Raw genomic sequence first — 15618 nt, 5'->3', positions numbered from 1 at the left:
ATCAATTCCTACTCCAAATGGCTTGAGTTCTTAAAATCGTGCCAGAGCAAAATTTTGAACCCATCTTCAATTCCAACCTGTTTGAAGTGCACTCCAAGGCTGAGATTAGGAGAAGAGGATGGGAATATTTGGTTTTGTTGGGAGGTGCGACTTATTCTCCCTCACTTTTTCGTTCTCCAATGGTATGCTTAGAGGGGAGGATGACCGCATCATGGTTTTCAAGGATGGTCGCTCACTTAAGCTCACCAAGGAGGTGGTGAGTGGAGTTCTGGGGATTCCTCTAAAGGCTTATGATCAAACAGAACAGTCCCCAGACGGTAAGACCATCGATGTGATGATGGTAGAGACACTTCTCGGGTGGGAGGGTGAAAAACCTCAAGTCTCACTGCGCGTTTCAGAGTTCGTTATGAAAGAACCAGCTGGCAGTATCTCAATGGATAGCCTATAATCTGCTAGGCTCAGCTAAACCTTCTGATATAGGTAAGGCGATGCTTCACATTTTATGGATTCTTCAAGAATAGAAGAATAGCTTATGCATTGTCTCCTTTATCTTTGAGCAACTCTGCAAACCAAAGAAGTCAACTGCACCTATACAAGTGCTGGTCACTAAGATCATGCAGCATTAGGGGTTCGATGCCACAAATGCCCTAGTCGAGGTCCAGGATGCTACCATAGGTCCTATCTATGCCCACTGCGTCCAGAAGTTTTGGCATCCACCTGCCGCTAGAGCCGCCGAGCAAGCACGCCCGATTGAGAAAGTAGATTACTTCGTTGAAGATGTCACTCGACAATTCACTCAGCCCATGGATGGAATTCACTTCCTCCATGGAAGCCAAAGGATTCTGCATGCGTACCTCCACCAACTCTGGGAAACTCAGGGAAACATTAGAATGGAACAAATGGGACCATCGAGAGAGAGCAAAGAAGTCCTTCCAAAGAGAGCAACCACATTTTCAAAGACAAGAAATCACTAGAACACTGCAGAGCAGTAGAGATGCACTCCCGCGTAGTGATAGACATCCTAAGACCAGACGTCAAGGCAGAGGATCTTCTTGACGTCGTGATGAGTCACACACTGATTCTGACTAGGCAACTCCCTAGTGACACGCGCTCTTTTTGTGTGTGAGATGAGATGGTATATGGATGATGTAGATAGATGATGTAGATGGATGATGGTAGTTGAACAAAATAGAAGTGTATCAAAACCTAATTATCCCTCAATAAGTAAAAGATGAGTAGGGTATCGTTCCACTTTTAAGTGTATGTTATGTGGAGGATAGGACTGGAAAGGGGGTTTAAGGGATTAAAAACTATGATTGTAGAGATTTTAGATTCTAATACTAAACTAAACTAGACTAAACTAACTAAACTATTGAGAATTTATAAGAGAGGGAATTCAAGAGATTAGAATCCACCAATACTTTTAATCTATAACCTTATGCTTCATGGTGGTTATTACAAGTAGACTACAATTAGGCAATCGAGTGAATGCTGAACCCCTCTTGGACGAAACATCGTTAACAATTAACTCTACTTAAGGTTGTTCCTATGTTTATGCTATTAATATTTTCTTTCCTTTTATGTAAGCTCGGGCAGCCATTCAATGTATTACCGAGAGCAACATCAAGGAGTACTTCCTAATAGGGCGGCTATTCAATAAATCACCACTTAAAGCAAACACAAAGAATACTTTCCCTAGGTAGCCACTCCCTGAGCTACCCCTTTTAAGGCAACACAAAGAATACTTCCCTAACTCTAAAGAACTATACTACTAGAAGAAAAGTCAAGAACAGTAGCATGATATTAATATTGCAAAACATAAACCCTATTCTATACTTCCATCCCCTGGTGTGGGCAATTGAACTAATAACTAAAAACATAAAGAACTAACCTGATTGAAGAACACCATGAACCAGAAGATTCATTAAACCTTAAGCATCGGTTTCATCTCCTCCCTTGAAGGAAAAGATTAGCCTTCCATAAAGAAGGAAGAACACAAAGAACGAGAAGAAGAAGAGTCGAAGAACATAAGACTAGAAAAGACTAATTTATTAAGACTAGGCTAGTTAAAACCGAATCTTTTATTATTAATCTCTCTCTGCCTCAAGTTTTGGAGACAAGAATATAAGTGAATTGACAAATTACATGAGACACTTAGGTCCTCTATTTATAGGGGTTACAATGAGTTTTAAAAGCATTCCAAACTGCCATTTGTTTCCTAATACAAATAGACTTCTTTCAGAGTCCAACTTCATCTCCAAAATTGAGAAGGAATTGGCTACAGTGTCGTTCCATGCGTCTGGATGCATGATCCATGTGTTTCAGACACGAGCAATGCGTCTAGAAGCGCGATCCATGCGTCCGAGACGCAGAAGTCTATTTTGTCTCTTCTGCTCTATCCTTCTATCCTCTTTTGTGGGATTTGATCCAAGCAACGAATCATTTGGCCTTGGGCTTCCAAATAGACTTTAAAATAGGTCCAAGTTGCACCTTTAATAGCTTCAATTCCTTGGCTTTCTCTATGATTGTCCACAGGATTCCCATGTGATCCTTAATGCTCCGAATTGCTCTGTTTTACCCCTTTTTCTCTAATATTCCACAAAACTCTCTCTTTCACCTGTAGAATCATAAAACATAACTTATAAACACTATTAGTCCACTAAGATGGCTAAATGAGAGGCATAATCGAGGGTTAAATTGCACCTTTTGAGCACTTATCACAACTCCCAACTAGCCTTTTGCTAGTCTCTTGGCAAATAAGATAAAAAATAGATAAATGATCAAAATCACATCCTAATAACAAAAATAAAATCCTAACTCACTTTTGCAAGCATCGCGATTGCATTTACCATATGCAACAAGGCTTTAAACCTTTAAGTTCCCCAAAAAGGACGAGTCATAGTCTCGTGAGGGTTTTCAGGTGATATACCCACAAAATCAATTAATAACATGTTCAAGAATGATAGTATTTTTCAAAGAGAGAAATTCCTTACCCACTTAGTGCTTACTCCAACAGACGGTCTCCATTGCTAACTATATTGCTGTAAAAACTCATAGATTATGATGGGAGATAGTAAAAATTGACAAAATTCTCAATCAAGGCTTATGTGTGTACTTAGTCAATCTCTTATACTCTCCTATCCAATAAATGGAATCCCTAGTTTACCTTTAGACAGATAATCTTGACTTTCAATCCTCACTGGTCATACTCCTAGAAAAGAATCTCTCAGAAGATGGTATACTATTTTACCTCATGTATATGGGGAAAAGAATAATGAATATGAACATCCCACATACTACCTTGAAAAACATACTTCTAGATGACAGTAGTCTCATGGAAAGAATGTCAATCACATATGAAGTGTCGGGTCCTTCACTTTAGCATCCTTTCATCTATTCTAGACTTCGTACCATACTGTAGTGATAAGTCATGGGTTGTAACTTAGCTTGGGTATTGGTTTATGAAGGAAAGGTAAAAAGGATTCTAAGGTTATTTCTGAAAACATTAAGGGTTTTGCTTCTTTCTTTGGAAAATTTCTTCAAATTCTGTATTGTAGAGAAAATTCTTCCTTTGTCTTAGCTTTTCTATCCATTCTGTTCAACTTATTCTTTTTTTTTTTTTTTTTTTTTAACTCAGTGGTATATCCTTCATTAGTACTGGATATGCTTGTTTTCCACTAACTTCTTTCACTTAGAACAGAATGATGGTCTTCATTGTATCTCTCTGATATTTCCTTGTAATCTTTCTTTTGTGCTCTTTATTCCTATTGTTCCCCTCGTATTCTCAGAAACATATGGGTATGGCTGATAAAGATTTTGGTTATACTCCTTGTCTGGAGTTGGGTAAAAGATAAAAGGTTTTGAAAGAAAATGGCTTATTGTAAGGCTCAAAAGGGTTTAACATGATGGTCCTACTAGGTGGGATAAAGGCTGAATAGGTTCACTACTTTACTTATTAGTATGATACTCTATTTCGAATAGACTACAAGACCTAATGGCTATCTCCCAAGTTGATGTCACTTCGTGATTAACCAAATCAACAAATAATGAGACTATATTACAACAACATAAAGAACTGAAAAATGTTGAGTCACTAAGACTCGGATTTTTCGTAAGAACTCTCCAAAGAATGGGTATAAAGCTCAAGTCTCATGGGCCAAGTCTAAAAATTCTACTTCCAGTTTACTAAGGGTTTAAATCTCTCTTCTAGCAAAAGTACACAAAACTGACCAAGTATTATGGTGGTGCCTTGATAAAGAATTCTATCAACAAGAACTATGTCCGAGCATAAAAAATAGTCTAAGCAGTAATGAAATCAATAATATCAACTATCAAAGTCAACACTAAGCAGTATAGAATATATATCTCAGACTCATCATTAAAATTCATTTTTCTCATGCTACTGATATAGAAACAAAAATATTTTTGTTTTTGAAAACTAATTTTCGAAATTCATTTCTCAAGTACACCCTCCCCCTACTTATGCATGCATTGACCTCAATGTATAAAAAAGTAAATGAAATGGTTGAGAAAAAGGTAGGATATTACCATTGATGCCGAATATCAAGAATTAGTTCAAGAAACAAATTTTTAGGTCTTTTTACGTCAGATCCCCAAGACGTAATGTGAGTCTTTTAAAGTCAGATTCTCAAGACTTTGAGTCCTTTATAATCAGATCCTCAAGACTAGTATTCCCACCCACTAGGTTCCACTTTGTAGGAATTCTTCTGATCTTTCTCAGCATGTGATTGACAAAATTATACCTTGTACCAACAATTTTCTCTTAATGGCTATAACCCAGGACAAGTTTTAGAATGGCAATTCTTATAGCAACCTAGCTTACACACTCTCCTCTTATGTGCAAATGGACTTTTACCAAACCCTACACGAGCCATATAAATAATCTTCCTTTGAAGGTCAACAGGGAGTAAATCCCATAAACTAACAGGTGGGGAATACTTAGGTTTCCATCTCAAAACTGATCTTTCGACAACATGCTTACTTCCTGTAGACATTTTTGCTCGATCTACTAGAATTCCTTCCTTTGAAACTTGGTGACCCAGCACCATCCCTTCCTTTACCATAAAGTGACACTTTTCCCAGTTCAGAACTAAGTTGGTATCACAACAACGTTTAAGGACTAAGGAGAGATGGTAGAGACAATCCTCAAAAGGACATGTGAATGTGGTCTTCTCTTGGTCTTCAAGGTGAATATGGATCTGAAAATATCCTGAGTAACCATCAAGAAAGCAGTAATAAGCTTGTCCAGCTAATCTTTCTAACATCTGATCGATGAAAGGCAATGGAAAATGATCTTTCCTCGATGCGCTATTCAACTTCATGTAATCAATGCAAACTCTCCATCCAGTCTGAATCTTGATTGGAATCAACTCATTGTTCTCGTTCTTGATTACTGTGGTTCCGGACTTCTTCAGCACAACTTGAACTGGACTAACCCATTGACTATCAGAAATAGGGTAGATAATGTTAGCATCAAGGAGTTTGATGTCCTCTTCTCGAACTGCTTCCTTCATCTTCGGATTAAGCCTCCTCTGTGGTTGCTTAGAAGTCTTGGAATCCTCTTCCAAATGAATCCTATGTTAAACTATCATAGGGTTGATCCCCTTGATATCATCAATTGTCCAACCTATAGCTGACTTATATTCCTTTAAAAGTGCTACTAACCTGAATTCCTGCTCCTCAGTCAAATCTGATGCAATAACTATTGGGTAGGTTCCCAAATCTCCCAAGAAAACATACTTGAGTGTAGACGGCAAAGGCTTTAATTCTAGCTTAGGCGGCTCCTTTTTTAAGCTCTTTAGATGGTCCATAAGGCATAGGTGATTCAAACTTTTCTTTGAACTTGATGTCATCCATGACAGGTGATGAATCTAAAATCGCATTGATTGCCTTAACACTAAGTTCCTCACAGTCTGAGTCTGACAGAGCTTTCAACAACTCGTCAGTAGGATATGAATGAGTCAGATAATCCTGTGCTAACGCTTCAATCATGTATACCTCATTCACAGCACACACCTCCTGTGGTTGTTGTAACGTATGGAAAACATTGGTCTCGACTCTCATATTACCAAAGGATAACGTCATATTACCATTTCGACAGTTGATGAGTGCATTTGCAGTGGCCAAGAATGGTCTGCCTAGAATGATTGGTATCTGCCTACCAGATGTAGGTTCTATGTCAAGTACTATGAAATCAACCGGAAAATAGAAATCTTCGATCTTGACTATGACGTCTTAAATGATTCCTCTAGGTATCTTCACTGATCTATCTGCCAACTGTAAAGTTACATCAGTTGGTTTTAGATCCTTCAAGCCTAACTTCTCGTAGACGAAATATGGTAGAAGATTCACACTAGCACCCAAATCTAATAAAGCTTGCTCCTCCAAAGAATCTCCAATTCTGCATGTAACAGTTGGACTTCCAGGATTTTTCAGTTTCACAACCGCTAGATTTTGTAGGTACGATGAACATCCTTGAGTGATAAAAGCTTCTTTCGAATGTTGGTCTTCTTCTTCACTAGATCTTTCACGAACTTGGCATACGAGGGAACTTGCTTGATGGCGGTCAGAAATGGGATATTAATATGCAAATTTTGAAATACATCGCAAATCTCCTTGTACTAGTCATCCTTTCTGGTATTCACTAGTTTCGAAGGAAATGGTGCTGGCGGATTCTTCAATATCAGTTCTCTTCTTTCGGCTTCAGTTGGCTTGGTAACAAATAGTGGAGTGACAGGTGGAGTCACTCGTGATGGCTTCTTCTTACTTACTTCCATAGTAGTTCCTTCAAATTCTTTTGCAACAGTTTCTTCAGCAGGTGGCATAACACTAGATATATCTGGAGTGTTAGAACTGGGTGGGATGGTGGGGACATAAGTTACCTTAGGCTCCGCAGAATCTTTTCCTGGTTCATAGACAATCTTGTTATCAACTTTCTTGCCTGACCTCAGAGTGGTGACAACATTAACTTGGTCATTCGACTAAGTAATCTCCAGGTTATCCACCTGTAAGACACCTCTTCCTTTCGGATTTGGCTCCAGCTGGCTTGGTAATGCTCCTTTCGATCTTTCCGTCAAGGCGGCAGCGATTTGCCCTATCTGGCCTTGAATGACATTAAGGTTACTCTCCAACTTCTGGGTTCTTTGATTTGTCTGTTTCAGCTCATTGACAATGGTGGTGATAGCTTCTTCTAGATGTAGGATAATTGTTTTGCTCGACTGAGGCGTAGGGGCAATATATCCACTCATAAGATCTGGTACTAACTCTCTGTTTGTGTTGGCTTGGTATTGTTGGTTCTGGTATGACTGTTGATTTCTATATGGTTACTGGCGGTTTTGGAACTGATACTGGTTATTCTGGAACTAATTTGACTGATTTTGGAATCCTAGAGGAAAATTCCTCTTATTAGTATTTTGTGGTTTCCAATAATTTTGTCTCTGATTGAACTGGTTATTTCTTCCTAAAGAGTTGATACTACATGCCTCTGCATTAGTATCCAGATAGTACAAACACTCTTCAGTGGCGTGGCCTTCATCAGAACATAGCTCACAAATGGCATAACAAGGCTTGAATGACTGAGGTTTAGCTTGGAAATTGTTTGCTTTTGGAGGATTCATGGAGAACTGATCAAACTTCTTGTTCAGAGTTTCAAGTCTTGTTGATAGGCTTGCCATAATTGAAAGCATCGCTTGATTTGTGTCTTCTTGAATTTGGTTGCCAAATTGCATCGACACCCCCTCCACTCTAGCTACGTCCTCGTTGCTAGTACTCCATTGTTGAGTGTCTTCAGCTAAATTCTCGAGAAAGTTGTAGGCTTCCTCTCCATCCAATGATGTAAACTTACCTTGATGCATTGACTGTATCATTTGCTTGTTCATAGTAGAAAGTCCTCGAAAGAAAAAATGAGCTAGTGTGCTCTTATCATAACCATGATGTTGACATGAGACTAGCATATTATTGAATTTCTCCCAACTTTGATGATATTTTTCAGTCACCTTTCCTTGGAAATTGATGATGGCTTGTTGCATGGCATCTGTCTTCTGGGGTGGGTAGAACTTGTTCATAAACTTTGTTCTCAACTTCTACTAGTTGTTGATTGAATTGATCGGCTGTGCAGTTAACCATTCGGATGCTTTACTTTCGAGTGAGAGTGGGAAAAGAATTAACTTGATACTCTCATCCCTGATATTCTGGTTCTTGAAAGTTCTGAGGACTGATAGAAATTTGTTCATGTGAACATAAGGTTGAACATTGTCTGAACCATTGAACTTTGGAAGCATAGAGATTACTGATGCTCTAAGTTCAAATTGATTAGCTTTTGTCTCTGGAAAAACAATACTGCTGGGAAGGTCTCCAATGATTGGCGAATAGAAATCACTCAACTTCTTCCTTTGTTATGCTTGCATGGGTGGGATAGCTTCAGGATTATTAGTGTCCACAACACCTCCATCATTGCGTGCGGCCATTGTATCAATCTCATCTAGTATTCTTGTGAGTCGGTTGTTAAACCTTGTCCACTGTTGTGTTCTTACCGGACGATGATATGGACGACGGGGCATACACTAGGAAATTATATACGAAAATGGCAAAAAAACTATCCTACTATGCTTGAATGCAATTAAACTAATATGCAACTATTCTAAATTATATTAAAATGTAAAACTACTTTCCTTCAACTAGGTTGGGCTTTGCAACTAGTATCTCGCCCGTTGTCTAAAACTGTCTCTTCTAGGGTTATGGTGAATCACTTGGATTGCTTAAGTACCACTGCCCACAGACGATAGTCCGTTTGTCAAGATTCAGACAAAAAACACTAGAGTTTGATGTTTCGCTGTGTTGGCTTACAACTTCAATTGTTGAAAAGGTCCTAAATGCAATTATAGTAGAAAGCAATAAAACTAAACTATGATGCAACTATACTAAGAATGAAATAAAAAGAATGAAGATTCGACTAACCTGGATGGTAGATCTTGTCTTCAAGATGTCCTTCAAGCTTCTCTCTTTCTTAAAAAGATGGATGATGCGGCTAAAATTACCTTAAGATCCAAACTTCTAATCTTGAAAGAAAACATTAAACATAAACAACTTAAACCGACAGCGGCGCCATTTAACACGCGCTCCTTTTGTGTGTGAGATGAGATGGTATATGGATGATGTAGATAGATGATGTAGATGGATGATGGTCGTTGAAGAAAATAGAAGCGTAGCAAAGCCTAATTATCCCTCAATAAGTAAAGGATAAGTAGGGTATCGTTCCACTTTTAAGTGTATGTTATGTGAAGGACAGGACTGGAAAGGGGGTTTAAGGGATTAAAAACTATGATTGTAGAGATTTTAGATTCTAATACTAAACTAAACTAAACTAAACTAAACTAACTAAACTAACTAAACTATTGAGAATTTATAAAAGAGGGAATTTAAGATATTAGAATCCACCAATACTTTTAATCTATGACCTTATGCTTCATGGTTGTTCTTACAAATAGACTACAATTAGGCAATCGAGCGAGTGCCGATCCCCTCTTGGACGAAACATCGTTAACAATTAACTCTACTTAAGGTTGTTCCTATGTTTATGCTATTAATATCTTCTTTCCTTTTATGTAAGCTCGGGCAGCCATTCAATGTATTACCTAGAGCAATATCAAGGAGTACTTCCTAATAGGGCGGCTATTCAATGAATCACTACTTAAGGCAAACACAAAGAATACTTCTCCTAGGCAGCCACTCCCTGAGCTACCCCTTCTAAGGCAATAGAAAGAATACTTCCCTAACTCTAAAGAACTATACTACTAGAAGAAAAGTAAAGAACACTAGCATGATATTAATATTGCAAAACATAAACCCTATTTTATACTTCCATCCCCTGGTATGGGCAATAGAACTAATAACTAAAAACATAAAAAACTAACTTGATTAAATAACACCATGAACCAAAAGAATCATTAAACCTTAAGCATCGACTTCATCTCCTCCCTTGAAGGAGAAGATTAGCCTTACATAAAGAAGGAAGAACGAGAAGAAGAAGAGTCGAAGAACATAAGACTAGAAAAGACTAATTTATTAAGACTAGGCTAGTTAAAACCGAATCTTTTATTATTAATCTCTCTCTACCTCAAGTTCTGGAGACAAGAATATAAGTGAATTGGCAAATTACATGAGGCACTTAGGTCCTTTATTTATAGGGGTTATAATGAGTTCTAGAAGCATTCCAAACTGCCATTTGTTTCCTAATACAAATAGACTTCTTTCATAGTCCAACTTCGTCTCCAAAACTAAGAAGGAATTGGCTACAGTGTTGTTTCATACGTCTAGACGCACGATTCTTGCATCTCAGACGCGAGCAATGCGTCTGGATGCACGATCCATGCGTCCCAGATGCGGAAGTCTATTTTGTCTCTTCTGCTCTATCCTTCTATCCTCTTTTGCGGGCTTTGGTCCAAGCAACGAATCCTTTAGCCTTGGGCTTCCAAATAGACTTTAAAATAGGTCCAAGTCGCATTTTTAATAGCTTCAATTCTTTGGCCTTTTCCATGATTGTCCACGGGCTTCCTATGTGATCCTTAATGCTCTGAATTGCTCCGTTTTACCCCTTTTGCTCTAATATTCCACAAAACTCTCTCTTTTACTTGTAGAATCATAAAACATAACTTAGAAACACTATTAGTCCACTAAGATGGCTAAACGAGAGGCATAATCGAGGGTTAAATTGCACCTTTTGAGCTCTTATCATTCGTAAAGATAGTTATAGTTTATGTTTTATATTTTATTGTTGTTTAATTTTCTTTATTATAACGTTTAATTACATGTTTAATGCTTGTTTTATCTTTTTCTTGTGGAATTTGGTATATGAGTAGAAGGTAAAACAGATACATCATGCCAAAATTTTCCATTTTTCTTTCATGCATTTCATATATGTTTTAAAAAATACAAAAACCCAAAAATATTTCATAGTAGAATAATTATCCTTAGTATAATAAACCATGTATTTCTCGTTCTATATCAAACAATCCATGCCCCAAACTCATTTGGGGCTGGCATATTTTCATCATGAAGAATAGAATACAGGCGTATCACCATTTTTGCTCATGTTTCTATGATAATCTCTTTCTTTATCTCTTCATACTTTAATGACAAAGCATAGTTCTATTTGGGGGTGGTATAGTAACATTTTGCAAAAACTATGCATTTTCTATATAGTATATATAATAGTATATTTCTTCCTTTCTAAAAATTTTGGAAAAAAGAACAAAAATATTTTTCTGTTTAGTATTAAAAAGTCTTGTTTCCCTTTTCTATGATGAATAAAAAGTTTAGAAGTCTCATTATAGCAATAGAGTAAGGATTCGTTCTTCGTAATTAGACTAATATACGTACAATAATTTCTACATCTTTTCATGAATGGCATGCATCATCATTTGTTTGTATATAGCAGTGAGTTTCTGAAGCCAAGGTTAGAATAATTAAGTTCCATATCCTGTGAGAATCTAGCCAAAAGCCTCATCTGAATGATTATTGAGTGATGACACAAAGGATATCCATATAGAAAGACCACACGTCCACATGCTTGATCACCGTGTCATATCCTAAGAGAGAATTTAGGCCATTTTTGGATCGATATAGCCAAATAAACGTTAAAAACCCAAAAAGATAGTTTTTCTTCTAGTTACCCCTCTTGAGCCTTCACCCTTTTCTAAAAAAGCCTTTTTATTCTTCACCAAAAATTCCTAACCCATTACAACACACAATAAAAAGCTTACCCAGCTAATGAGTTGATAACTAGATAGATATCAGAAAAAGAGAAGAGAAGACCTTATATAAAAACAGAATAGTTATTTGCTTCGAAAAGAAAAGAAAAAGAAAGAGAAGAAAAGAAAGTCCCACCAAAAACCAAAAACTCCAAAAAAATCAAAGGAATAAAAAATCGAATCTCCCCAAAGTTCAAAATCAAAAGGAGACGATATCATAAACCGAAAAATAAATAAAAACAAAAGCAAAGTTAGAACTCCCAAAAATTTAAAATCATATGGAGTCACAAAGCCAAAGGGCTAAAAGAATGTATCACAATTCGGAAGCAAAAGAACAAAATGAGGTTCTTCTCTCTCTAGTTACAAGTATCTTGAAGACCTAGTTTCTCAAGTTATCATATTTTGTTTTTTCTTTTTTTTTTCTTTCTAAACCATCACCCTAGCCCCGTAACTCCTAATAAAGACATCTAGCTCAATTAGAAATAGGATGATGTAATAGTAAATGGCAAGCATCACCAATCGACCCCGGTTTCTTTGGACATTATTTGAGTATGCGAGGAATATAAATGCCAACTGCACTTGAGAGAATGAACCTTGAGTGAATATATCATAGAGTTATGATTGTAACACACCCCTATGAGAACCCACCTTAAGGACGCTCTCCAAAAGTTTCGGAAACAACTCTGTTTTTGCATTTCATTGCTCATGTTTTGCATATTTATCTTTAGATAATTAAATTACTGTACATATGTTATTCTAAGTTCAAAAGAGTTTGTCCTTATTCCCCGCTAATGAGATGTATGGACTTTTGAGAATAAATAAAGAAACAAGACTCTTTGTACTAAATAGAAGAAGTTTGTGAGTACCTTCACTGGAAAACTCTCACGAGGCTTAAAGCTCATCCACTAGGGAATTCCTAGTGGTTTAAGGCTATATTGCATATGGTTAATGTAATCGCACTCTGCGAAACGAGATTAGTTTAACTTATAATAAATCACTCATTTGTGATCTAAGTTTTTTTTTTCTCATCCTTGCTTGAGGACTAGCAAGATGCTATTTGGGGGTGATGATCAACTCATAAATGTGTGTTTTATTACCCTTATATTACTGTATTACAACCCTTCTTATACTTAATGAAAAGACAACTTCTAACTTTTATTGCCATTTTCAAGTTACAGAGAATTTCATACCACTTATCATAAAAGCTACGTCTTAGCACCTAAAGGAACCTTAATCATGCTTATTATGAAGACCAGAAGCAGTTATGAAAAAGTCCAGAAAAAGTCAAAGTCAAAGGTTAAAGCCATCAACTCAGAAGACCAAAGATGGAGGCCCTTATCTCAAAATATAGCATTCTCCAAAACCTACATTGGTCAAGAAGAAATCAAAAAGCAAAAGAAAAAACAAAAACAAAAAGTGAAGTGTGAGTTGTCTAAAAAGTAATGGAAAAGGGCAAATCAGTAAAATGCAAAAAGTAGGGGTATATAAACTAAAAATGAAGGAAAGATAAGGTACCTATTGCATTTAGGGTCTAAACCATTTTGGTTTGTAGGAGTAGAGAATACACCTAAACTTAATCTAGTGTCATGTAGGTTTTATTTTCTTATCTAGTTTTTCAATTAAGTCATTTACTTTCTTGTTTTTCAATTCAATCTTGTTCTTGTTTTTACATTTTCAATCAATCAATCATCTTATTTCTTTGTGTTATTTCTTTAATCAATCATTTCCTTCTATTTGCTTTCAAGTTTATGTCTTTTCAATCTTCAAAACAACTTTAATTTTCAATGTTCTTCATAGCTTAGAACCAAAAACTTGTCCTAACTAAGATCCTACCTTCCTTTCTTCAACTCCCAACCATTCAAACTCTAAACAATCTAGGATGAACCTCACTTCTTACAATCTTTTGAAGTTACTACTACTAAACACAGCTTCACATACCAAAATACAATATATACATCAACAATTTTTACTCACTTAATGCATACTGTCAATATGTGAGTGGTGTGTATTGGTGTTGAGTGTTTTTTTTCTAAAACGTTGAAGATCTGAAAAAGCAGTTCTTTTATTAATCTCTACTAATGTTTGTTGCTACATTTGTTTCACCCTTGAACTCTTGATACCTATTACCTTAAGCATTTATGTTTTGAGTTGTTTACTTGGTCTAAGAACCTAGCATATGGATGCATGACCTAAGTGTATATTGGTTGTTTTCTCAAATTTCAGGTTTTTTATTTGTTCTAATTATATTGAATAAAGGTTTGTAAGATTGCATGAGTCTTTATAGCCACACCAGTCTTGGTGCTCAACTACTTATGGTCGGTGTGTTGTTGATACTTTGGTGGCGTGTTCGTAGTGTGGTGGTGGTGCTGGCATGTAGTGTGAGTGTGTGATGGCAGGTGGTGGTAGTGTGGTGTATGTGAGAGTGTGTGTGCAGGTGGTAGAGTGTGAGTGTGTGTAGTGTGTGTAGTGTGTGAGTGTGTGAGAGTGTGAGTGTGGTGATCGAGTGTGTATGCAAGTGCTAGTGTGTGAGTGTGGTGTTGTTGTTGCTGGATGGAGTGTGTGTTGTTGTAGCCTACCTGCTGCTACTGGGTGTTATTGTTACTGGATGGAGTGTGTGTTCTGCCGCCTGCCCACCTGCTGGGTGTTGTTGCTGCGACCTGCTTCTCTTTGGTATTTGTTTTTCTTACACATGTTTGTTACTTGTATGTCAGTTTGTTAATGTACATAAATATTTAAGATATCGGTTGGGCTGGGCTTTGAGTTATCCCTTGTGTGTAAAAGATAATTAGTAATAAGATTTTCTCAAGTTAATTAACTTTAAACTTTTGAAGTTTTTACTAAATATAAGCTTGTTATGTGCAACCCCTTGTTTTCCATCCAAAGCAAGTACATCTTGAAGCGTGCACAAGGAAATAAGCCAACATTGTTGAGGCCTTTTTAAAAATGTTTAATACGGTATCTATCTAACTATCTTTAATATGATTTTTTTCAGGTGTTTTCTTTGTTTTCTTATTTTTTCAGGTGTGATTTTTCATACAAATCTATTAATTTGTTCCTAAAATCTTTAATAGAGACTTGGTTTATCTAGTAAATTATATTGCACTATCATTTACTTGTACTATTATAGATATTTATAGTAGGTCGTAGTAGTGTCTTGTCTAACAACTTTTATATTAGTAGTGCGTTGTAATGGTCTTGAAGTGAATTCGCAATTGATTTCTTTTATCCCATTTAATTTTCCAGCCAAGGCACATTCGCACCACAATGTTCAAATCATTTTAAGTTTTAGAAATGATTGCATGACCCCATGAAGTTCATCTGAAATTTCAGTTCTTTTCTACGTTACAAGGCTTATTGTAAGTAATTTGTTTTTTGGGTAACTATAGTTGTTAGTACATTTGTTTCACCCTTGAACTCTTGGTCCTATTATCTTAAACTTATATGTTTTGAGTTGTTTACTCGCATATAAGGATTTCCTAATTGTTATTTATTTATTTTTCGTTTTGTCGAGATGAATAGTCTTTTTTAGCATAATGCATGCCTAGTGCCTACCAGCTTTCATCTAAGTTATGAATATTAAGTTTCAATTTAAGGTTGAAGTCTATCTAAACTCTATTGTTAAATGAAACAGGCAACGTATGTGGCATTTGTTTGTTGCCTTGAAGAATGGAGGTGGTCGATCTATACTGCAACAACTTGGAAATTTTCTAACAAGATTTTCTTTCTAACTAGTTGTAAGTTCAATGTAATGTATTTTTTGTATTATACTTTTCTTTTGGAAAATATAAGTACAATGATAGAATGAATGCTATATTCTTGAATAGGAATGATGGTGTACATGTGCATTTTA

The sequence above is a fragment of the Coptis chinensis genome, unplaced genomic scaffold (assembly GCF_015680905.1).
Source record: "Coptis chinensis isolate HL-2020 unplaced genomic scaffold, ASM1568090v1 utg2425_pilon_pilon, whole genome shotgun sequence".
NCBI classification, from domain to species: Eukaryota; Viridiplantae; Streptophyta; class Magnoliopsida; order Ranunculales; family Ranunculaceae; genus Coptis; species Coptis chinensis.
This window is presented reverse-complemented; position numbering follows the sequence as displayed.